This window comes from Narcine bancroftii, chromosome 6 (genome assembly GCF_036971445.1).
Source record: "Narcine bancroftii isolate sNarBan1 chromosome 6, sNarBan1.hap1, whole genome shotgun sequence".
NCBI classification, from domain to species: Eukaryota; Metazoa; Chordata; class Chondrichthyes; order Torpediniformes; family Narcinidae; genus Narcine; species Narcine bancroftii.
The window spans coordinates 142,679,812-142,704,222 of NC_091474.1; the positions used below are offsets into that span (position 1 = coordinate 142,679,812).

At 39.1% G+C, this 24,411-nt stretch overlaps 1 long non-coding RNA gene across 1 annotated transcript in view; it reads right to left on the reverse strand.

The window, feature by feature from the left end:
* Positions 1 to 423: 423 nt before the first annotated feature.
* Positions 424 to 24,411, reverse strand: part of LOC138737611 (uncharacterized) — a 113,019-nt gene continuing 89,031 nt past the window's right edge. Inside the window, exons 4-5 of the long non-coding RNA XR_011341064.1 lie at positions 4,276 to 4,385; positions 424 to 842 (exon numbers count right to left, since the gene is read on the reverse strand). This is a non-coding gene — a long non-coding RNA (uncharacterized lncRNA). The remainder of the gene's footprint in view (positions 843 to 4,275; positions 4,386 to 24,411) is intronic.

Here is a 24,411-nt window from a genome sequence, read left to right on the forward strand (position 1 = left end):
AGGAGAAGGGTCGGTGTCATGAGGAAGCATCCATGGGCCTCCCACAAAGGAGTGCTATCCGTGCCCATCCGGTCTGACACTACTGCTGCCACCACCTCCCGGTGCAATGCCGCTGATGCCCCCACCCCCCCCACCCCGTAGTAACCCTAATGCCCCTTGATTAGATTTGTTCTGACACTGACTCTGGTGAGGAGTTTGTACATTCTCCCTGTATTTGTGTGGGTTACCTCAGGGTGCACATGTTCACGAGAATAAATTCTGATTCTGATCATCAAAATGAATAGACATTTTCAACTCAATGGCCGTTGGCTTCAGACATCATCTCTGATAGTGCAAACATTTGGACTATTAGCAAGTACAGTTCCAAATCTGGGACTTGAACATACCTTGATGAAGGGCTCAGGCCTGAAACAATGGTTAAGTATCTTTATTGCTGTTACATAAAGAACGCTGCATGCCAATGGGCGTACTTCTGATCCTAAATCTTGTGACTTACTGAGTTTCTCCAGCATTTTTTGTAAACTTGAACATACAATTCTGACTCAGAGGCAAGTTGCCGAGTTATAAACAGACCATTGACACTCAGTGTCTATTGCCAGGAAGAGTGCTCATGCGAGAAGGTGTCAGAAATTGCTTTCATTTGTGGAAGCCTTTGTCTGGAATCAGATGACAGGATGTGAAAGGAAACAACTTAAATATTATATTTATTCAGTAATATTTCAAAGGGGATGGTTTCAGTATATTAATCTGGTGTTGATCATTCAATAAACTTGCCATCTTGTTTCTTCTTGTGCATGCACCTTACTTGCTTGAAATGCCATTCATCATATGCTGCCGTTCATCTGAATGAGTGGGTGAGAACAAGGCAATATCTTAAAATTTAAAGTGATATCAATGAGCAGGTTATTTGTTTAATATTTATAAAATTTGAAGTGTGTTATATTCGAGAAAATTTCTTTATTTTCCTAAATAGAAAAAGCATTAACATAAATCTTGGAAATAATTGCAATCCAAGTTCATCAGCATCTTCCAAAAGGTATTGAAGCCTTTGTTTTCCCTCTACTCAACTCACCCAGCCACCACTTTCCACCCCAACCACTCCTCTCAGCCTCTTGCCCGCCCATGACAAAAGTTTGGATATGATTAGGCTACAATTTCCCAGGGGTTATTTGACCTTAATCTGCAAACTGCATTGAGCCTACATTGTTGACCTGGTGACTTTATACTGCTGATAAAGAGTTCTTCGAAGAGTAAAGCCATTATATTCACTATGTGACCAACGATTGCAGGAAAGTTACATCTCTAATAATACATTCTACCCCTTTGCAATTTGTTGGTTATCTTTTGAAATAACAAGCATCAATTAACTTTTGCTTTCAGGATGTGGTGCCATCGGTAACATTATATATTGCTTCTTTCCTTGTGTTTCTGGCAGTCTTTTTGGCTTCCTAGTTGTAATGGTCTTCTTGGAAAAGGTTCAGATACTCAATTATATTGAATGGCTAGAGACCTCACAAAATATGAGTATTAAATATGGTTGGGGGGGGCGGTGCAAGAGGTACGTTCTTCACACAGAGATTAGTGGGTACATGGATTGCACTGCCAGCAATGGTGATGGAGGCATGCACAATAGGATATTTTAAACATCGATTAGAGAGGTACATGGAACTAATAAAAATGGAGGGTTATGTAGTAGGGAAATTCTAGGCAGTTGTTAGAATAGGTTATTAGGTTGGCACTGTTCTTCAGATTTCTATGTTCTATGTTCTAAATCTACCCAAATTGTCAGTTTTTAATGTATGACAAACTTAAAAAGGATTGGGTTGAAAACATTTCCTTCTTACATAGCCATTCTTCCAGGTATGTCAACAATCTATTTATAGCTTAGTATCTGCTCCTTATCTATTTTTTTTATTCTTTGCACTTTGAACTCTCCCTCCATGCTAATCTCTCCATGCTAAAATGTTTCTTCATTGATCTGAAGTATCAACTCTTTCTTTCAAAAGATGCTGCCTCACCTGCTGAGTAGTTCCAGCATTTTCCATTTTCATTTTAAACATCCAGCATCTCTAATGCTTTGATTTTGTGTTAAAATATTTTATTTGCTTTTCTCCATTGTCATGTGGCTGATAATTCTGAGTAAATGCACTCAGAATAAAAAGAGTCCTACACTAACTCCCAGTGTATGAATTAATTCATTTGGAATGCTCTGTATACCCTTAGTGAGGCAATGAAGAAAGGCCAACTGAGTTATCAACTATCCTTGAGGCCTGTTTATTTTACTTTTACTTTATGCACAGGTTCCAGGATGTTTGGTGACCTCCGGAATGCAAGCTTACATTGTTCATTGATGGCCTGCCGAAACCCAACCTCACTGCCAATTAAGCAAACATTTCAATATCTCTCAGGAGGGCATTTTGAGCAGAAGTCCCTTTCTTTGTGGATAAAATAAAGTCTGAGTATTCAGCCTAGCTCTGTCAAGGTCTTTGGTCTGAAGGATTTCAACACTAATGAATCGGAATTTTCATTTAGATTCATTATATGTCACTGACACTTCGCTGATAAACTGCTAGATTCCAAGAAATCAAGCACTTATTATACGTCCATTGGAGTCTGTATGTACAAGCAAGCAGTCATCTGAATATTTTTAACATCCTATTACTGTCTGAAAGGTATGAGCAAGGTGTTCCTTTCAACTAGTACACAGAAGTCATTGTCAGTGTGCCCCGTGCTTTTTTATGATAGACTCCTGATGCGGTTGCAACAATTTTGAATTTGAACATCATTATTACAAAAGAGTCTCTTCATCATTGTTTACACTTTTTTACAAGAGAAAAAAAGAAATTTACTTTATTTGAGTAAGTACTCAAACCTTGTGTAACTCCAAAAGATTGAGCCAATCATATTCTCCATACATTGTTAGGTAGGTGTTTTTATTGAGCACTGCCCAGTGACAAGCCAGTTGTTAAAATGTGTATGGTGGCCAAGGAGTTCCTGAGCCAATGAGGTCTCAACTGATTTTGAGTGGGGTGGCAATTGGGGCAATGGCAATTGACCTCAGTCTCCATTGTGTAGAATATAGAAAGCCTGATGAGGCATTGCTGGCTGCAAGGTCCAAGATCCTGATGTCCCCAAGATCAATATCCTTCCTATGTTCTAACATAGCACTGCAGGACTTCAAAGGTCTCATATTGTCAGTTGAGTAAATTGTCAGAGATGACAAAAATTAATTAATCTTTGAAACCCTACAGAATCTAAAGATAGCGTCTCCCAAAATATGGGATTTTTTAAGGAATATATTGTATTCTACGACAAGGCCTTATTCCTTTGCCAGATTACTTTGCAAGTTTGACTAGATCTATATTTTTATAAGGGTCAATGTTGATTAATATCTACTTTAGCAATGGATAAAGAAACAAATATTGATTTCACCTTTTCAAGTCTGCAATCACATTGGAATAAATTAAATCCTTCACAGTGAATTAGGATGAGAGGGATCAAAGACGGGAGAGAAGGTTGGTGTAGCGGTCAGCGCAACATTTTTACGGTGCCACTGATCAGGACCGCACTGTCTGTAAGGAGTTTGTATATTCTCCCCATGTCTATGTGGGTTTTCTCGTAACGGGGTATAAGTTAAAGGGGTGTCATTTGGGCGGCACGGACTCGTCAGGCCGAATTGGCTGGTGTCAGCGCTGTGTGTCTAATTTTAAACATTTTAAAGAAATAACATAAAATTCGGTGAGCAAATTTGAGAATATCAACTGAGTAAGCAAGAAAAACAGAAAAGGCTGGAAGCACTCAACAAGTTTGAGGAGATTTGGCATGTCATCGAATACTCAATTGAACCTCTAAGGTATACGGGGGAAAGAATACTGACTGGTTGAATTACGGCCTCGTTTGGGATATCAAGTGCCCAGGAATGCTGAAGTCTGCAGAAAGTGGAAACCCTAGCCAAGTCCAGCACAGGCACTAACTTCTCCTCCATTGAAGACATCTATATGAGGCACTGCCTCAAGAAAGTAGCTAACATCCTGATCGTGCTCTCTTCTCGCTGCTACCTCAAGGCTTGATTTTCAACACCCCTGGATTCAGGAACAGTTTACTTGTCCAACAACTATTAGGTCTGAACATTTCCGTCTGACTCCCGCAGCACCAAATATCTGTCTCATCAGTTTTCTAGCACTAACTGCAACTATACATATTTATGTTTCCTTTTATATTTATTATCTTTTTTCCCTCATGCGGTAATTAAATTTATCAGTGCATTTTACATACCTACGCAGCTGCAGCAAACAAGAATTTCTGTGCACCTGTTCAAATGACAATAAACTCCGATTGTCATCATCAAGAAGTCAGGTAGTATCCGAGTGGAAGTCAGGTAGTATCTGTGCAAAGAAAAACCACCAACATTTCAGCTCTGACCATCACCATCACAACACAAAGGATCGTTTTCTGGAAAGAAATGGCAAACTATAAATTCAAAGGAATCTTTCTGGAAACAACCATATAATATGTTTGAATCTACAATTTGAGTTAAATAGGGAGATTGCTTTGGTAATCCTAAACTGCTGGTGAAGGACATGGTATCTTAGTTTCTCAAACCTTAATCCTCCTTAAAACCAGTGGGGTGAAATGTATCAGTTGGTGTGAAGGGCAGCAAAGCATTTAACCTTTTTGTTAAGGTATATTGGAAGTATTTCATCTGACTCTGTGATTCCTTTCCCAATCCATAGAGCAATGCATAGGGCCCAAGCAACCAACACATTAACATTGTCCTATCCTTATACTGAAAATGAAAACATTTAGTTCTGCCTACCTCAAGAAATTTGTTTGTTTTAAATAAATGCACAAAATTTTTGAGAGTAAGCTTTCAAAAATATGATTTTTTTTTCCCGAAACCCAGCACGAAAGTAGATTAAAGAAACATGAAGGACTTGGCAGACCAGAATCAGATGACTAGGGTAGTTTCCGATATGAATTTGCCTTGCCACCAATGAGACGGTTTTCAAAAATTATATTTCCATGCCACAGGACATTGAACAAGATAGCAACAATGTTTATAGGTTGAATAAAACAAAGTTTTGTTTTCTGATATATATATTATAGGGATTCTGTACATCCCACTTTATACTAATTGGTTTATCTAATTTTCATAGTACTCATCGGAATTTAATTTCATGCATCAAGTGCTACTAAAGTGTCATGAGCTCTGATTCATTTTTTTTAAATAATTTTAATGTGATAAACAACAGCCAAGAAAGCTATTGGATGATATATTGCATCCTTTCTAATGAAAGCACATCTGCATGTTTATGTATTATTCTGCACCATTGGTACAATAAAATTAGATAAAAGCAACAATAGCTACCAAGTTCAAAGAATGATGCCAATGGAGGCAATTATTAAAATAAATGTTTGTGTACTTGTAACTTTATGCTTAGTGCAATAGATCCTTAAAATGAGTATACACTGTCATCTGGCATGGAGAAGTCAGAAGATTCACAGTCATCTGAGTAAAGGAATTTCTCCATATCTTTGTCGCAGGGCACAATGCCTAATTCTCTTTTTTTAAATTTTTTTTTATTTTTCACACTATGAACCATACTGACCAAAATATACACAAATATTTCCCTCTTGAATATGCACAGCATCATTTTCTCCCCTTTTCCCCCCTTCCTTCCCTCCCTCCTTCACCCCCCCACCCTCCCCATCCACTCAACATTCAACATATATGATACATTAAAGCCATTAAACAATGTCATCACACAATGAAAATAAACAAGAAATTTGTGTCTTCTATTTTTACATACTGGGTCAGTTAATTTCGTCTTCTTCTCCTTCTGTCATTTTAGGTGGTGGAGGTCCACGGTAGGACATCTCTGTTGTGTTCCATGTACGGTTCCCAAATTTGTTTGAATACTGTGATGTTATTTCTTAAATTATAAGTTATTTTTTCCAATGGAATACATTTATTCATTTCCATCTACCATTGGTGTATTCTCAGGCTATCTTCTGATTTCCAGGTTGACATTATACATTTTTTTGCTACAGCTAAGGCAATCATAATAAATCTTTTTTGTGCTTCATCCAAATCGAGTCCAAGTTCTTTACTTCTTATATTACTTAGAAGAAAGATCTCTGGGTTTTTTGGTATGTTGCTTTTTGTGATTTTATTTAATACCTGGTTTAGATCTTCCCAAAACTTTTCCACTTTCTCACATGCCCAAATTGCATGTATTGTTGTTCCCGTTTCCTTCTTACAGTGAAAACATCTGTCTGATACTGTTGGGTCCCATTTTGGGGGGTGGTGTATGGCCTGTGTAACCAATTATATTGTATCATGCGTAACCTCGTGTTTATTGTATCTCTCATAGTTCCGGAGCATAGCTTTTCCCATGTTTCATTCTTTATCTTTATGTTTAGATCTTGTTCCCCTTTTTGATTGGGTTTACAGCTTGTTTCCTCATTCTCTTTCTCTTGCAATTTGATGTACATATTTGTTATAAATCTTTTAATTATCATTGTGTCTGTAATCACATATTCAAAATTGCTTCCTTCTGGCAACCTCAGCCTGCTTCACAATTTGTCCTTCAAGTAGGTTTTCAGTTGGTGGTATGCAAACATTGTACCGTGAGTTATACCATATTTGTACTTCATTTGTTCTAAAGATAATAATTTATTTCCCGAAAAACAATTTTCTATTCTTTTGATCCCTTTTCTCTCCCATTCTCTAAAGGAAAGGTTATCTATTGTGAAAGGGATTAGTTGATTTTGCATCAATATTAATTTGGGTAGTTGATAATTTGTTTTATTCCTTTCTACGTGAATCTTCTTCCAAATGTTGAGCAGATGGTGCAGTACTGGTGAATTCCTATGTTGCACCAGCTTTTCATCCCACTTATATAGTATATGTTCAGGTACCTTATCCCCTATTTTATCTAGCTCTTATCTGGTCCAATCTGGTTTTTCCCTTGTTTGATAAAAATCTGATAGGTATCTTAATTGTGCTGCTCTATAATAATTCTTAAAGTTTGGTAGCTGTAAGCCCCCCTTGTTTGTACCATTCTCAGTTTCCCCCCTTTCCATAAGAATTTCCTTATTATTTTCTTTAGCTCCTTGCAGATGACATCATAGTATACTTAACAGAACCAGAAATATCAATAAAAGAATTACTTAAGAAATTGAAGGAATATGGAGAAGTATCAGGGTACAAGATCAACGCAAATAAAAGTGAAGTGATGCCAATGAATAATGCGGATTTCACAAAGTTTAAGAAAGAATCACCATTTAGATGCCAAAGACAAGCAATTCGATACCTAGGTATTAGACTAGATAATATTCTAGGCCATCTATACAAACTAAATTATCAGCCATTAATGAAGAAATTACAAGATGACTTAGAACATTGGAAAGATTTACCACTAACACTGATAGGAAGGGTAAATTGCATTAAAATTAATATCTTCCCAAGGATACAATACCTATTCCAATCGTTACCAATTCACCTAACAGAGATATTCTACAATGCCTAATTCTTGATTCTTTATCTGCTAAACACAAAGAATTTTATGTTCTTCCATGATATCACCATCATTCTTCTAAACTCTGCTGAATACAGGATCATTCTCTTATCCTAGGATAGCATTCTCATCCAAAGAAGCAACCTGATGAAACTTCATTAAAACCCTCCCTGGTTAACCTTTCCCCACTACTTCTTTCACACCCTGGCCACAGCCAAACTGCAAGCTGCTACATCTTTCCTTAGGTATCGAGACTGAAACTCCATATTGAGCTCAAGCTCTGGTCTCAGTGAAGTCATGTTAGGCAGAGTGCCAAAGTGTTGCCCAAAGCCATCCTCATCAAAAATGGAGAGGCTAGACAGTGGCATAATCTTATGCAATATAATGCCGTCATGAGGGTGGGCGAGGATTAACCTCACTAGGGAAACCATTGAAACTACTTTTGCAACCATTCAAGCAATATTAAGCAGGCTGTGAAACAACTTCTTCCCATGGACAGTGAGACTGCTAAATAACTGTTGAACTGCTAAAACAACACTCTGAGACTACTATTTATTAATAAGATTTATTGTATGTATATATGCACATATACATATGTATATATGCATCATGTGTGTGTGTTATTTTTGCATCTGTGTTTTGCTCTGTGAACAAGGGGACACAGTTTTGTCAGGTTTCTGGTACAAACAGATGATAAATAAACTTGAACAAAGTTTGTTCCTTCAAATCATTCTAATCATTATATAATTTTGAGGGAGAATTAAGTCTTCCCATATTTTGTGTCTTTTAATGAGTTAATGGTTTATCACTTTTGATTTGTTTAATTTTCTATTTTATTGCAAGATTTACATTACCTGGTACATTGTGACCCCCCCCCCCCCCTTTCCCCTCCCCCCCAACCTTAGCAGAACATTAATCCCTCAAGAGCATCATTAGTTTAATGGTATTAAACCCAAGAAAGCATTAAATCCCAAAGCATTAACCCTCTATTTCTAAACTAATTTACCTTTCCCAACCCCATCCGTTTAAAAGCCAGATTCAAGGCTGCTTAGGCTCTTTGGCCCTGCAACGAACTAAAATCTACCAACAGGACAAATTATTTTCTTTCATAAACATTTGGACATTAGCTGCCTTTTTTTTAACACATTGAGATTGATATTCTTTTTCTTTTAATTTTCTCCTAATTTATTTAACTTAGTGTTCTACATCAGGAAATCTTGCTCCTCTTTGAACTCTCTCTTTCAATTGTTCTGCTGAAGGCATCATCTTGTCCCTGAGGCACAACTTCATTAATATGAGGGCTTGAAATATACAAAGTGTCTCAAGCAGTTTACTGGTGCTGAGACTGGAGACTTCTAACGAATGAGAAAAGTTCGGCAAGAGTGCGGTTGCATCTTTTGTCATTGAAGAGGCTCAGGAAACATTTCATTGCATGATCTAAAACATTGAAATGCACGGTTTACATTAATGGGAATTACCTATTTCCCTTTGCTAGGAGATCAATTCCAAAAGGCACAGAGAGGTTGAGAGCTGAGGGGAGATGGTAATCCATAACTTACTGTTTGAAAGAATGCTGGAGGGAGATATTCTCATCAAATTTTAAAAAGTGCTTGGTAAACATATTCTGCAAACCTATACAAAAGAGCTGGGAAATGAGGTTAGGATGGTTAGCTTTATTTTCCACAGCTGGGCATAATATCCTTCTGTGTCATAAATTAAATGACTCGATGATTTTGTAATCTATTGGGAACTCTCCAAGTGACAGGCATCTCATCTCAGCAAGTAGTCCCAGATAAGATTACCCTATTCTGCACAGGTGAAAACTGGAATCTAGAATTTCCCCACTCTGTGAAATGTAGATAAACAGTTAAAAATGTTTTTTGGAATGGTTTCTTTAACTGGACTGTGTCCTCAACTAAAGAAAATGATAAATGCTTTTAATCATCCTTACTTGAAGTATGGGTGTATTTAAGGGAGAGGAGGATTGGATGCTGGATGGTTGGCTGTTGTTTTTAGTTAATCCATGCACATAAATAAAAGCTACTCAAATAAAATTCACTTTGATTTAAGAGCTGGGCCATCATTCCACAAACTACAATGCCCAGCCACCAACTTTAACCCTTACATCGACCACTTTCTAAAGCTGAACCTGACTGTTTGCATTGGTGCAACAGCCTCTATTTTACAGGAGAATGCTTTGTGCCTTAGTGGTTGACTGTATATTGAACATGAGCAGGAATAGCTCAGGAGCTCCATTCTGGAATGGCAGTCACTGCAACACATACTTTAGATGATGCCCTGCACTCAGAAGGTGTCGAATTGGCTCACCTCTGTTTTCTCTTGGGACCTCTTTTTGGCAAGCTGAACTTTATATACCTTTTTGCCTTTTCTAATGCTCTCCTGAACAGAGCCCCTAACCATTGGTGGCTGTCTCCAGCTGCCAGTGGCAATGCAAACCATCTTCTCTCACCTAGAGTGGAGATGTAAATGCCCAACAGGTCATGAGCAGGGCCTAGTTCCCCATCTAAATGTCCTGAGGATTACAGCTATGCAATTAATGTGGCAAATTGACTGCAACTTTGTTAGCTTTGGAATGAATATGAATTGATGGACCTGGCATGCTCCAGCACCTCCAATTTAATTTTTTTTTCACATTATGAACCATACTAACCAAAATACACACAAACATTTCCCTCTTGAATATACACAGTGTCATTTTCTCCCCTTTTTCCCCACTCCCTTTCCTCTCTCCTTCACCCCCGCCCCCCTCCAATTTGATGTCATTGTCCCATGGGGATATAGAAAGAATGCGCCAGGTGCAGCAAAGGTGGAAATGGTTGAGCCTTATGGATGGAGTTGGAGGTAATGCATTTGCATGGATAGAGGATTAATTAAAAAATTGAAGACAGAGAAGGCATAAATGGATGTTTCTTGGGTTGGTATTCAGTGGTTAGTTGAGTGCTATAGGATGCTGTGCCACCATCCCATTGGTGCTAGGCCTACAACTGTTCATAAGATACATTAATAATTTGGAAGAGTATTTAAGTTTGCTGATGACAGTAAATTGGGTGGAAAATAAAATTGTGTGGAGGTCATCGAGAGTCTGCAGAGAGGTATAATTAGATTAAGTGATTGGATAGAAATCTGGCAGATAAAGTGCAATGCTGGTAAATATGAGGTCATCCACTTTGGAAGAAAATAGTAGATCAAACTATTATTTAAATAGTGGAAAATTGCAGTGTGTTGTTGTGCAGAGACCTGGAACTGTTGCATCTGAATTACAAAAGGTAATCAAGATGGCAGATAGGCTGTTGGCCTTCATTGCTTGAGGGATTGAATTTAAAAGTAGGGGAGTTCTGCTGCCACAATATAGGGAACTGGTGAGCTGTACCAGGAGTACTGCATACAGTTTTGGGCTCCTGATGAGAAAAGATATATTGGCTTTGAAGACAATGCAGAGGAGATCCACCACATTGAGAAAAATTAAGAGATTATTTTATGACAAGAGATTGAATTGCCTGGGATAAAACTAATTTGGAGGAGGGATCTTATATCTGCACACTGGGTGAGGCAACATGGGAAAATATATTTCCCACAATGTTCAGCAGGGAACTCCTTCCACTCACCTCCTTCTTTTTGATACACCCATAAGGGGGAAAAAATTGACTCTATTCTATCCAGGCTCCTTATAATTTTATATACTGACAAGTCATTACTCACTCTCCTTCACTCCAGTGAAACCAAACCCATCCTTTCCACTGTCTCTTCATAACTAAAATTTTCTAATCTAGCTAACATCTTGGTAAATCTCCTCTGCACTCTGTCCAGTACAACCACCTCCTTCCCATCATATAACAACCAGATATGTACACAATACTCCAAGTAACTGTTGTTTTGTAAAGTTACAACATAACTTTCCAACTTGGCTCAGATGCCAAACAGTCCCTTCATCACCTATAAACTTATGTTGCTACTTTCAGGGAACTATAGACACGAACTCCAAGGTTCATCAACATTTTTTAGTGCCTTATCATTTACTGTTTGTGTTCTTCTTTAATTTGACTTCCCAAATGCATCATCACACTCTTGTTGGGATTAAATGCATCTGCGACCACTCCACTCAACTTTCCTTCTTATCTGCTCAGCCTTTAACACTGTTGTTCCCTCAGTGCTGGACAACAAGCTCCAAACCCTGGGCCTCTGCACTCCCTTTGGCACTAGATCCTTGACTTCCTAAACAGAAGACCACAGTCAGCACAAATTGGAAAAAATAACTCCTCCTCTCTGACGATTATCATAGGTGCACTTCAAGGACGTGTACTTCGCCCACTGCTCTACTCACTTTACACCTATAACTGTATGGCTTTTTTTAAAATAATTTTATTGAGTTCAATATAATAATCTCATATCCATGTTGCATTAATATGACAGAAAGAAATTATCAAAATGTATACATAGTATCTCTTCTCTCTTTGGCTTGGCTTCGCAGACGAAGATTTATGGAGGGGTAATGTCCACGTCAGCTGCAGGCTCGTTTGTGGCTGACAAGTCCGATGCGGGACAGGCAGACATGGTTGCAGCAGTTGCAAGGGAAAATTGGTTGGTTGGGGTTGGGTGTTGGGTTTTTCCTCCTTTGTCTTTTGTCAGTGAGGTGGGCTCTGCAGTCTTCTTCAAAGGAGGTTTCTGCCCGCCAAACTGTGAGGCGCCAAGATGCACGGTTTGAGGCGATATCAGCCCACTGGCGGTGGTCAATGTGGCAGGCACCAAGAGATTTCTTTAGGCACTCCTTGTACCTCTTCTTTGGTGCGCCTCTGTCTCGGTGGCCAGTGGAGAGCTCGCCATAGAACACGATCTTGGGAAGGTGATGGTCCTCCATTCTGGAGACGTGACCTACCCAGCGCAGTTGGATCTTCAGCAGCGTGGATTCGATGCTGTCGGCCTCTGCCATCTCGAGTACTTCGATGTTGGTGATGAAGTCGCTCCACTGAATGTTGAGGATGGAGCGGAGACAACGCTGGTGGAAGCGTTCTAGGAGCCATAGTTGATGCCGGTAGAGGACCCATGATTCGGAGTCGAACAGGAGTGTGGGTATGACAACGGCTCTGTATATGCTAACTGGTAAAAATGCTCTTATTAACAGTTTCCTATTTTCATTATTAATTATTAATGAATATTATTAAGATTAAAAATGAAGATCACACAAATTACTTTATAAGCAATCTGCTCATAACTGTAAAGTATCAATTAATATTAATATTAGAGTTAAGGGCCACCATATAGAAACTCCAATTAATCAACTTATTTTATAAATAAAACAAAGAAAAAAAACTAAAATCTAAACCAATGCTAATCTAACCCCTCCCTCTAATCAAGGTCACTTCTAAAAAAAAACAAAGAAAATTAAAATGAATTGGATCGCTACCTCCAGAAGCCAGACGAAGCATCGCTGGAGCAGCCCAATGCCCTAAAACTGCCAACCAGGATAATATTCTATGAATGGACCCCATATCTTTTCAAACTGGAACTTTTCATCTTTGATATTATATCTAATTTTTTTTCCAAACTTAAATATGCCATTACATCATGTAGCCATTGCCCGTGAATTGGTGAAATTTCATCTTTCCACTTCATTAAAACCCCTCGCCTGGCTGTCAGCGTATTAAAGCTAAAACCTTCTCTTGAGATACAAAGATATAGTCAGATCATTAATAAAACCAAAGAAGGCAATTAAAGGGCATGAATCTATTTTAGTCTTAAAAATTGTTGATAAAAATTGAAAATTATTTCCCCAATATCTTCCTAATTGGGGACATTCTCAAAACATCTGGATTAATGAGGCCTCTTCAATTTTACACTTTCAAACAATGGATCAACATCTGCATCTGCATAAATGGATCAACATCTGCATTTAGACATATGCATTGTGTGCACCTCTTTAATCAAACTAAGAGTGGAATGCCAGCCCTCATCTGAAAAAAAGTTATATTAAGATCCCGTTCCCAATCATTTTTAATCTTTACCACTGAGGTTAGTCTTAAATCCAATAAATTATTATAAATATGTGACATTAATGCATTGTGAGCAAACTGCAAATTAAAAAATATATCAAGAATATTTGCATCTGTGTTTCAAATAAAATCTTGTAGCTTAGATTGGATAAAATGTCTAACTTGCAAATATTTAAAAAAATGTCTATTGGAAAGCCTAAATTTAACCGACAATTGTTCAAAATAAGAAAAAATTCTTACAAAATTAATACCTGATATATGCCATTCCTTAAAACCTGCAACTATAACAGAAGGTGGAAGAAAGTGGTTATCTATAATGGGAATCACCAGAGAAAAGCTATTACAACCAAAAAAATTCCTAAATTGGTTCCATATTCTTAGCCTATTCCTCATTATTTGATTGTGAATTAATTTAGAAAAAGATCATGATAAAGCAGAACTTAAAAGTGCCAACAATTATGTTTTCCTTGAAAATTTCCATTCCATTTCTACCTAAGTAGGGTGACTAATTAGATGATCAATTTTAATAGGTAAATTAAACTATGTATATTAATTGCCCAATAATAACATTGAAAGTTTGGTAGTGAAAATCCTCCATTCCTTACTATTTTCTGAAGATAGGTTTTATTTATTAGTGGTTGTTTTCCCTGCAATATATAAGAAATACTTGAATCTAATGAGTCAAAAATGATTTGGGAATAAAAATTGGTAAAGCTTGAAAAAGATATAGAAATTTTGGTAAGATATTTATTTTAATTGAATTAATGCATTCAATTATTGTAATTGAAAGTGGAGACCATCCAGATAGAGACACTATAATCTGATTAAAAAATGCTGCAAAATTTTCTTTCATAAGCTTTTTAAGAGTTTTTGTAATTATAATTCTTAAATATTGGAATGGGTCCTTAACTATTTTGAATGGAAATTTAGAAGTAGGTCCCTTTAAAGGTAAGAGTTCACTTTTACTTAAATTTACTTTATAATCTGAAAATTGTTCAAATTGACCAAACCTATTTAATACATTATGTGTGGAGAGTTCTGGATTTGAAATAAACAACAATAAATCATCTGCATAAAGAGATACTTTTTGTTCAATTCCATCTGGTTTTTCCCTTAAATTCTCTACACTGTCATAGAGCAGCCGCTAGAAGTTGGAACACTATGTCAAAAATTAAGGGACTTATTGGGCATCCTTGACGTGTTCCCCTAAATAGCCTAAACATTTTTGATTGTTGTAAATTAGTATATATTTCAGCCATAGTCTAATTGAGAAAATCTGGACCAAAATTAAATTTCTCTACAGCACCGAATAAATAGTTCCATTCTCCCCGATCAAATACATTTCATTGTTTGCGTAGAAGATAGATATATTGTACTCAGTACACAATATATAATATGAATAATGATTTTTAATAAAACCTGTTTGATCTGATTATTGGTAAAATGTTTTCTAACCTATGCACTAATATTTTAGATAAAATATTCATATCAACATTAAGTAATTAAATAGGTCTATTGGAGGCACATTCTGTTGCTTCTTTCCCATTTTCCACGACTGTATAACTAGGCACAATTGAAATGCTATCTATAAATTTGCCAATGATGCCATGGCTGATGGCAGAACCACAGATGGCAATGAGAAAGTATACAGGAAGGAGATAGATCAGCTAATCAAGTGATCTCATAACAATAGCCTTGCTCTCAATGTTAGCAAAACCAAGGAGACAAATGTGGACTTCAGGAGGAAATCAGAAGAGCATGGTCCAGTCTTTATCAAGGTCTCAGCATGGAGAGGGTTGAAAACATCAAATTCCAGGGTGTCAACATCTCTGAGGAACCATTTGGAGCCTCCATGTTCATGTAATCTTGAAGAAGGCTTGACAATGGCTATACTTTGAAAGGAGTTTAAGGAGATATGGTATGTCACTGAAGACTCTTGGAAACTTCTACAGGTGTACTGAGGAGAGCATTCTGACTGATTGCACATTGAATGGTGTGGAGGTGTCAATGCTCAGGACAAGAAAAGACTCCAGAGTGTTGTTAACTCAGCCTGCAACATCACAGGCACGGGACTTCACTCCATCGAGGACAAGAGGCAGTATCTTAATAAAGCAGTTTCTTTCGTCGAGTTAAACATTTCCAAATGTTTCAGAATATTTTATTGTATATGCAAACACATCTTACACGAAGATGTCTCATGGAAAGTAATAGAGAAAGCAAAACAGCAAAACAAAATGCTGCAAAGTGAAAAATCGCTCTTTTCCTTAATCTTCACAATTCTTGGATACATCGCTGTTTATCTAAAAAATATATGTTGTAGAACAAAATATACTGTTCACAGTTATTAAGAATGCTCTGTTGTATCAGAAAATACAATTTAAATCAGGATATTTAATGTTACATTTTAATTTTATCTTGGTGATAGATGATAGAAGGAAATGGCAAACATCAAAGGATGCGCCCTCTTCACTCTGCTACCATTGGGAGAAGGGTAAGGAGCCAGAAGATGACCACTCAGCAGCACAAGGACAGCTTCTTCCCCTCTGCCATCAGATTCCTGAATGAACAATGAACCATAAACACAACCTGACAATGTCTTTTCTTTTTCTTGCATTATTTTTATTTATTTGTTAAGGTGGTTTATATAAATGTTTCCACTGTGATGCTGCCACAAAACAACAAATTTTGTGACATGTTCATGACAATAAATTCTGATTCTGATGTATCCACCTGTAGTCTGAGTCAACCTTTCTCACTGTCCACCACATCACCAACTTTTATGTCAACTGAAAACACACAGATGGTACTGCCTACATTCTCCATCAATTCATATGTTAGTGCTTTTATGTAACTGGAAAGTTGCAGCAAGTATGACATTCATTCATTCATTCATGTACTTTTAACGAAATGGAGCTCTTTGTCCATAGCTGTGGGTTTTGTTCCTGTGTTCCTTGACGTACCTACATGTCAGCAAACTAGCCCACTCCACAACAGGGTCAAACCTAATTAGAGTTTGCCTGAAGCTTTCGCCTGGTGTTACATGAGTTACATCTTCTGAGAATTGCCATGAGAAGGCAAAACAGTGGTTTTAACAATGTAGAGATGGTGCTAATAGGGAGCGATTCATTCTCTTAACACTCTGTTTTGGCAGCTGCTAACCAAAGGTATGGGCAAAAAGTATGCTACACCAAGGCAAAAACACAGAAATATAGTAGCAAACAACTCATTCTCTCTGCCACGCATTCAGTGTATCGCATAAGTCTGTTTGCAATCCAATGTAACCCTGAGCTTATGACAAACCACATCTTTCCAGCACCCTGCCCATCTTTTTCTACCTCCTTAGCATTACAGGCTCCAATACAGACAGATCATTTCTAATCTTGACAGATCATCTGATGTGTAAACCTTCATCCACTCCATTTGACCTCCAATCTTGACAACTCTTTCTTTGGCTTGGCTTCGCGGACGAAGATTTATGGAGGGGGTAAAAAGTCCACGTCAGCTGCAGGCTCGTTTGTGGCTGACAAGTCCGATGCGGGACAGGCAGACACGGTTGCAGCGGTTGCAGGGGAAAATTGGTGGGTTGGGGTTGGGTGTTGGGTTTTTCCTCCTTAGCCTTTTGTCAGTGAGGTGGGCTCTGCGGTCTTCTTCAAAGGAGGTTGCTGCCCGCCAAACTGTGAGGCGCCAAGATGCACGGTTTGAGGCGTTATCAGCCCACTGGCGGTGGTCAATGTGGCAGGCACCAAGAGATTTCTTTAGGCAGTCCTTGTACCTTTTCTTTGGTGCACCTCTGTCACGGTGGCCAGTGGAGAGCTCGCCATATAACACGATCTTGGGAAGGCGATGGTCCTCCATTCTGGAGATGTGACCCATCCAGTGCAGCTGGATCTTCAGCAGCGTGGACTCGATGCTGTCGACCTCTGCCATCTCGAGTACTTCGACGTTAGGGATGAAAGCGCTCCAATGGATGTTGAGGATGGAGCGGAGACAACGCTGGTAGAAGCGTTCTAGGAGCCGTAGGTGGTGCCGGTAGAGGACCCATGATTCGGAGCCGAACAGGAGTGTGGGTATGACAATGGCTCTGTATACGCTTATCTTTGTGAGGTTATTCAGTTGGTTGTTTTTCCAAACTCTTTTGTGTAGTCTTCCAAAGGCGCTATTTGCCTTGGCGAGTCTGTTGTCTATCTCATTGTCGATCCTTGCATCTGATGAAATGGTGCAGCCGAGATAGGTAAACTGGTTGACTGTTTTGAGTTTTGTGTGCCCGACAATGTGTCAACAATGAAGACGCTGTTTACATCCGGTACCGCACGGATGGCAGTCTCTTCAATCTGAGGCGCCTGCAAGCTCACACCAAGACACAAGAGAAGCTTGTCCGTGAACTACTCTTTGCAGACGATGCCGCTTTAGTTGCCCATTCAGAGCCAGCTCTTCAGCGCTTGACGTCCTGCTTTGCGGAAACTGCCAAAATGTTTGGCCTGGAAGTCAGCCTGAAGAAAACTGAGGTCCTCCATCAGCCAGCTCCCCACCATGACAATTCTAATGCACTCCCAATTAGCCTTCCTCCTTGCAACCTCTCTAAACTGCACCTTTCCCTCTATCTCCCCCTCCATAATCACTTAATTATGCAATTTGGAACTGTCTCCGCACATTTTCCAGAGGTTTGGAAGCTGGGAACTGGTGGCACAATGGGATGAGTGGTATTGGGCACACCTTATGGGGTCCAGAAGCAGCAATCCTCTCCCCAGCTCCTCAAGGAAGCCTTTGGCCCCAGCTATGATCGACCAATTTAAAGTAACCTTCCCCAAGAATCCCAGGCTCCTCATTCCACTTCCTGTTGTTGCCTGGTGACTCAGCAAGGAAAAAAAAACTCAAAAACATTGTGATAAGTCCTGTCATTTTTTTTTAAATTTCAGCCATTTTTTTTACCTCTCGCTCCACACTCGCATAGAGTTGTGGATCTGCTGCATTAGTTCCTTTTTCCAATTCACCCACCTATGCTTCCTTTGAAAGCAACTTAACCCCTGTTATTGTTTTGTGGCTGAACCACTGCACATTGTGGAAGTTATCAGTGATCACAAGCAATAGAGGAAAGGTGAAATAGATTCACATTCTCTCATTGAACAAACCATGTCTGCTCAATATACAAATTCCTGCACAGCAGCTCTTAGCAGAAAGCTCTTAGATGTTATCATCAGAAAGACCAAAGATTTTCACCATGATAATGAATTGTGAATGAGTGATCTAATTTTCAATAGAAGTTACAAATGATTTACTTTGCAGAGATAGGGTCAGGCTGTCAAGATATGATACGAGGGTTTAAATATTTACTGTCTGTCCCATTTTTCTCTTCCTTTTATATCATGTTGTTTCACCCATTAGCTAGAAGTCACCTGTGATTAATTTTCATTCCCAACCAGTTTCCTGTGTGTGTTCAGAGGCACCTACTCCTGATGGTGAAACCAACCTGGGATATAAGGTATTTGCCAGCACTTAGCAAGAGGAAGGGAAACTTCAGCAACAATTAAAAACAAAATCATGCTTAACTTTTAGCTGAGTATTTACAGATCCCTACCTCGATTATAATCCTTTCACAGAAAAACAACACTGTATGTGGAAGAAAAAGGACACTGACCCAGATGAAGAGATGTGGTCATTTTGAAATTGTCTTCCCAATGGACTTTTCATCCGCAGTTGAAAAAAACATTGAGTACCAGGGTAAAAATCGCAGTAAATTTGCAGAAAAGTATTTCTTCCACTCTTTTTCCCCCATTGAAACTGCTCAACCTATTGAGTTCCTCCATAATAGGTTATTTTTTACAAAGAAACTCAAGGTGGATAAAGAGACCAACATTAGGGAAGTGCAGAGATCTCAGGGACTTGCTATCTTGAAGGATAACAAAGACAGACATGTGAAGGAACGGAGGGACTTGAACTAAAGGATTAGAATTTTCAAATTGACACATTGCCAAACCAAAACCTTTGAATGAACGTTTAAGTTTGAACAGTAGGTCCCGCAAGCAGAGACTATACCAGAGAGACAGGCAGCAGAACCAGCTGCTGTGCATGGAAGAATAATTATGAAGGAACTGACCAACGTAAACTCAATAACACCATGGGTCTAAATACAGAGATCCTATTAATCTTAACAACAGAACTGTAGAACCATAGACCACTACAGCCCTTCAGTCCTTCTAGTCTGTGTCAAACTATTATTCTGTCTTGTCTTGCTGACCTGCCTTGTCCCTCCAGATTCCTCCTATCTATGAGCCTGTCCAATTTTTTTTCTTCAACAAGACTACTCCATCTCTGAGATGCATATATTTTAATGCAAGAAGCATAGTGAACAAGGTAGATGAGCTGAGAGCATGGATAGATACTTGGGGTCACGATATTGTGGCAATTAGTGAGACCTGCTACAGGAGGGGCAGGACTGGCAACTTAATATTCCAGGATACATTTGTTTTAGATGTGATAGATCAGGGGGTAAAAAAGGAGGAGGAGTTGTTCTGCTTGTTAAGGAGGACATTACTGCCGTGAGGTGGCAGGATGGTATGGAGGGATCGACCAGTGAGGCTGTTTGGGTGGAATTGAGGGGTGGAGGAGGCAAGAGGATGCTAATAGGGGTGTATTACAGACCACCAAATGGGCCAAGAAAATTAGAGGAACAAATTTGTAGGGAGATAACGTATATGTGTGAAAATCATAAGGTAGTGATCATGGGAGATTTTAACTTCCCACACGTTGATTAGGATACCCATACAGTTAGAGGGCTGGATGGGCTGGAGTTCGTTAAATGTGTTCAGGATTGTTTTCTAAATCAGTTAGTATAAGAACCGACTCGGGATGGTGTAATACTGGATCTCCTGTTAGGGAACGAGCTAAGTCAGGTAGCGGACATTAATGTTGGAGAACCAATTGGGTCTAGTGATCATAATTCTGTTAGTTTTAGGGTAGTTTTAGGGAAGAGCAAGGAGAGGCCTAAAGTTGAGGTTCTGGATTGGAAAAGAGCAAATTTCAAAGGAATAAGAAGGGATTTGGGGAGTATTGAGTGAGACAGGATATTTTCAGGTAAGGATGTTAATGAAAAATGGAGGATATTCAAAAAAGAAATGTTGAGGGTACAGAGTAGTTATGTCCCAGTGTGGATCAAAGGAAAGGCTGGAAGTCATAGGAAGGCTTGGTTTTCGAGGAATATTGGAAATTTGGTTAGGAGAAAAAGGGAGGTGTGCAAGAGGTATAAAGAGCAGGGAGCTGAGAAGTTGAAGGAGGACTACAAGGAGTGTAGAAGGAATCTTAAGAAAGAAATTAGAAAGGCCAAAAAAAGGCATGAAGAGGCTTTGGCTGACAGAGTAAAAATAAATCCAAAGGGTTTCTATAAGTACATTAAAAGTAAAAGATTAGTGAGAGATAAAATTGGACCCCTTGTAGATAGCGAGGGTAGGCTGAGTGAGAAGTCTGAGGAAATGGCGGAAATTTTGAGTAATTTCTTTGCCTCGGTATTCACTAGGGAAAAAAAATGTTGAACCAGTTGAAGTAAATAAAAATAGTGGGGAGGTCATGAAGCATATAAGGATAACCGAGGAGGTAGTGATGGCTGTGTTAAAAAAGATAAAGGTGGATAAATCTCCCGGACCGGACAAAATACTCCCTAGGACACTCAAGGAGGCTAGTGGACAGTTAGTGGGGCCATTAACAGAGATATTTAGGATGTCACTGGCCACGGGTGTGGTACCAAAGGATTGGAGGGTGGCGCATGTGGATCCTCTATTTAAGAAAGGGTCCAAATGCAAACCTGGGAATTATAGGCCTGTAAGTCTGATGTCTGTGGTGGGCAAGTTGATGGAAAGTGTTCTGAGGGATGCTATTTACAAATTTTTGGAGGTACAGGGATTGATAGGGAGTAATCAGCATGGTTTTGTCAGCGGTAGATCATGCTTGACAAACCTGATTGAGTTCTTCGAGGGGGTTACAAAAAAGGTTGATGAAGGGAAAGCTGTGGATGTTGTCTAATTGGACTTTAGTAAAGCTTTTGACAAAGTTCCCCACAGGAGGTTAGGAAAAAAGGTGGAGGCATTAGGTATAAATAAGGAGGTAGTGAAATGGATTCAGCAGTGGTTGGATGAGAGGTGTCAGAGAGTAGTGGTAGAAAATTGTTTGTCCAATTGGAGGCCGGTGACTAGTGGAGTTCCTCAGGGTTCGGTCCTGGGTCCACTATTATTTGTTATATATATTAACGATCTGGATGTAGGGGTGGAGAATTGGATAAGCAAGTTTGCGGATGACACAAAGATTGGTGGTGTTTTGGACAGTGAGGTAGATTACCGTAGATTAAAAGGTGATTTAGGAAGGCTGGAGGTGTGGGCTGAGAAATGGCTGATGGAATTTAATACAGATAAATGTGAGGTGCTACATTTTGGAAAGGCAAATTGAAATAGGTCATATACATTGAATGGTAGACAATTGAGGAGTGCAGAGCAACAAAGGGATTTAGGAGTTATGGTAAATAGTACCCTCAAGGCTGATACTCAGGTAGATGGTGTGGTGAAGAAGGCATTTGGAATGTTGGCCTTCATAAATCGGAGTATTGAATTCAAGAGTAGGGAGGTTATGATGAAATTGTACAAGGCATTGGTGAGGCCAAATTTGGAGTACTGTGTACAGTTTTGGTCACCAAATTATAGGAAAGATATAAACAAAATAGAGAGAGTGCAGAGAAGGTTCACGAGAATGTTGACAGGATTTCAGGGTCTGAGTTACAGGGAAAGGTTGTGCAGACTGGGGCTTTTTTCTCTGGAGCGTAGAAGATTGAGAGGGGACTTGATAGAGGTGTTTAAGATTTTAAAAGGGACAGACAGAGTAAATGTGGATAGGCTTTTTCAATTAAGAAAGGGGGAGATTCAAACTAGAGGACATGGTTTAAGATTGAAGGGGGAAAATTATAAGGGGAACATGAGGGGAAATTTCTTTACGCAGAGGGTGGTGGGGATGTGGAATGAGCTTCCGGCAGACGTGGTCGAGGCGGGATCATTGGTTACATTTAAGGAAAGACTGGATTGTTACATGGATAGGAGGGGACTAGAGGGGTATGGACCGGGTGCTGGTCAGTGGGACTAGGAGGGTGGGGATTTGCTACGGCATGGACTAGTAGGGCTGAACTGGCCTGTTCTGTGCTGTGTGGTTATATGGTTATATGGCCAAAGCAGCATGTGTACTGTGTACACTGTTGTGTCTTGCATAGCAGGACAATAATTAGAAGAGGAGTCACAGAATAAGGGCAGTAAGAGAGAGACGAGTCAGCCTTGGTTAACTAAGGAAATGAAGAAAAGGATAACATTAAAAACTCGAGTGTACAAGGTCACCAAGAGTAGTGGGAAATTGAAGGATTGGGAAAACTTTAAAGGCAACAAAGGACAACTAATCAAGAAATAAGGAAAGGGAAGAAGGATTATGAAGGTAAATTAGCACAAAGTATAAAAGCAGAGAGCAAAAAATTTTATAAATATATAAAATGGAAAAGAATGGCTTGAGTCAACATAGGTCCCTTGGAAGATGAGAAAAGGAAATTGATATGGAGTAAAGAAGAAATGGCCAAAACACTGAACAGATATTTTGTGTCAGTCTTCACAGTGGAAGTTAATGATGCGATGGAAGCTGAGGGCCTCGATAAAGTAATTGTTACAAAAAACATAATGATGAGCAAACTAATGGGACTGAAGGTGGGCAAATCCCCTGGTCCTGATGGGATGCATCCCAGGGTAATGAAGGAAATGGTGGGAGTTATAGTTGATGCATTAGTGGTCAATTACCAAAATTCTCTGAATTCTGGGCAGGTCCTGGCAGATTGGAAGACAGCAAATTTCACACCGCTTTTTAAAAAGGATGTAGGCAGAAGACAGTAACTATCAGCCAGTTAACTTATTGTCTATAGTTGGGAAAATCTTGAAGCTGTCATTAAGGATGAAATAGTGAGGCATTTAGAACAAAGGGGTTCCATCAGGGAGATGCATCAAGATTCAGAAAGGGCAGGTCTTGTTTAACAAACTTGCTGGATTTCTTTGAGAGTATAATGGATGCGGAAGATAAAGCAGAACAGGTTGATGTTGTATATTTGGATTTCCAGAGGTGTTTGATAAGGTGTCACACAAGAGACTTATCAATAAGATACAGATGAATGGAGTCGGGGAAAGTTAATTGGTATGGATTGAGGATTGGTTAACTGACAGAAGGCAGTGCATCAAGATAAATGGGTGTTTTTCTGATTGGCAGACAATGGTAAGTGGGTTGCCGCAGAGGTCGGAGCTGGGCCCACGGTTGTTTACCAGATACATTGATGACCAGGAAGAGCAGACAGGGTGTAGTGTAGCTACATTTGATGATGATACTAAATTGAGTGGAAAAGCAAATTGCATAGAGGCTGCAGAAGGATATAGTTATGTTAGGTGAGTTGGAAAACATCTGGCAGATGCAGTACAATGATAGTATATGCGAGATCATCCACTTTGATAGAAAAAATAGAAGAGCGGATTATTATTTAAATAGTCAAAGTTTGCAGCATGCTGGTGTGCAAAAAGATTTGGGAGTGCTTATGCATGAATGGCAAAAAGTTGGGTTGCAGGTACAACAGGTTATGAAGAAGGCAAATGGAATGTTGGCCTTCATTGCTGGAGGAATTGAATTCAAGAATGGCAACTATACAAGATACTGGTGAAAGAATAGATAAGATAGAGGCTGGAAGGTGAAAGAGACCAAGGGGACACAGCCTCAAGATTCAGGGGAGTTGATTTAGGATGGAGATAAGGAAAAACTGTTTTACCCAGAGAGTAGTGAATCTATGGAATTCTCTGCCCAGGAAGCTGTTGAGGCTACTTTATTAAACTTTA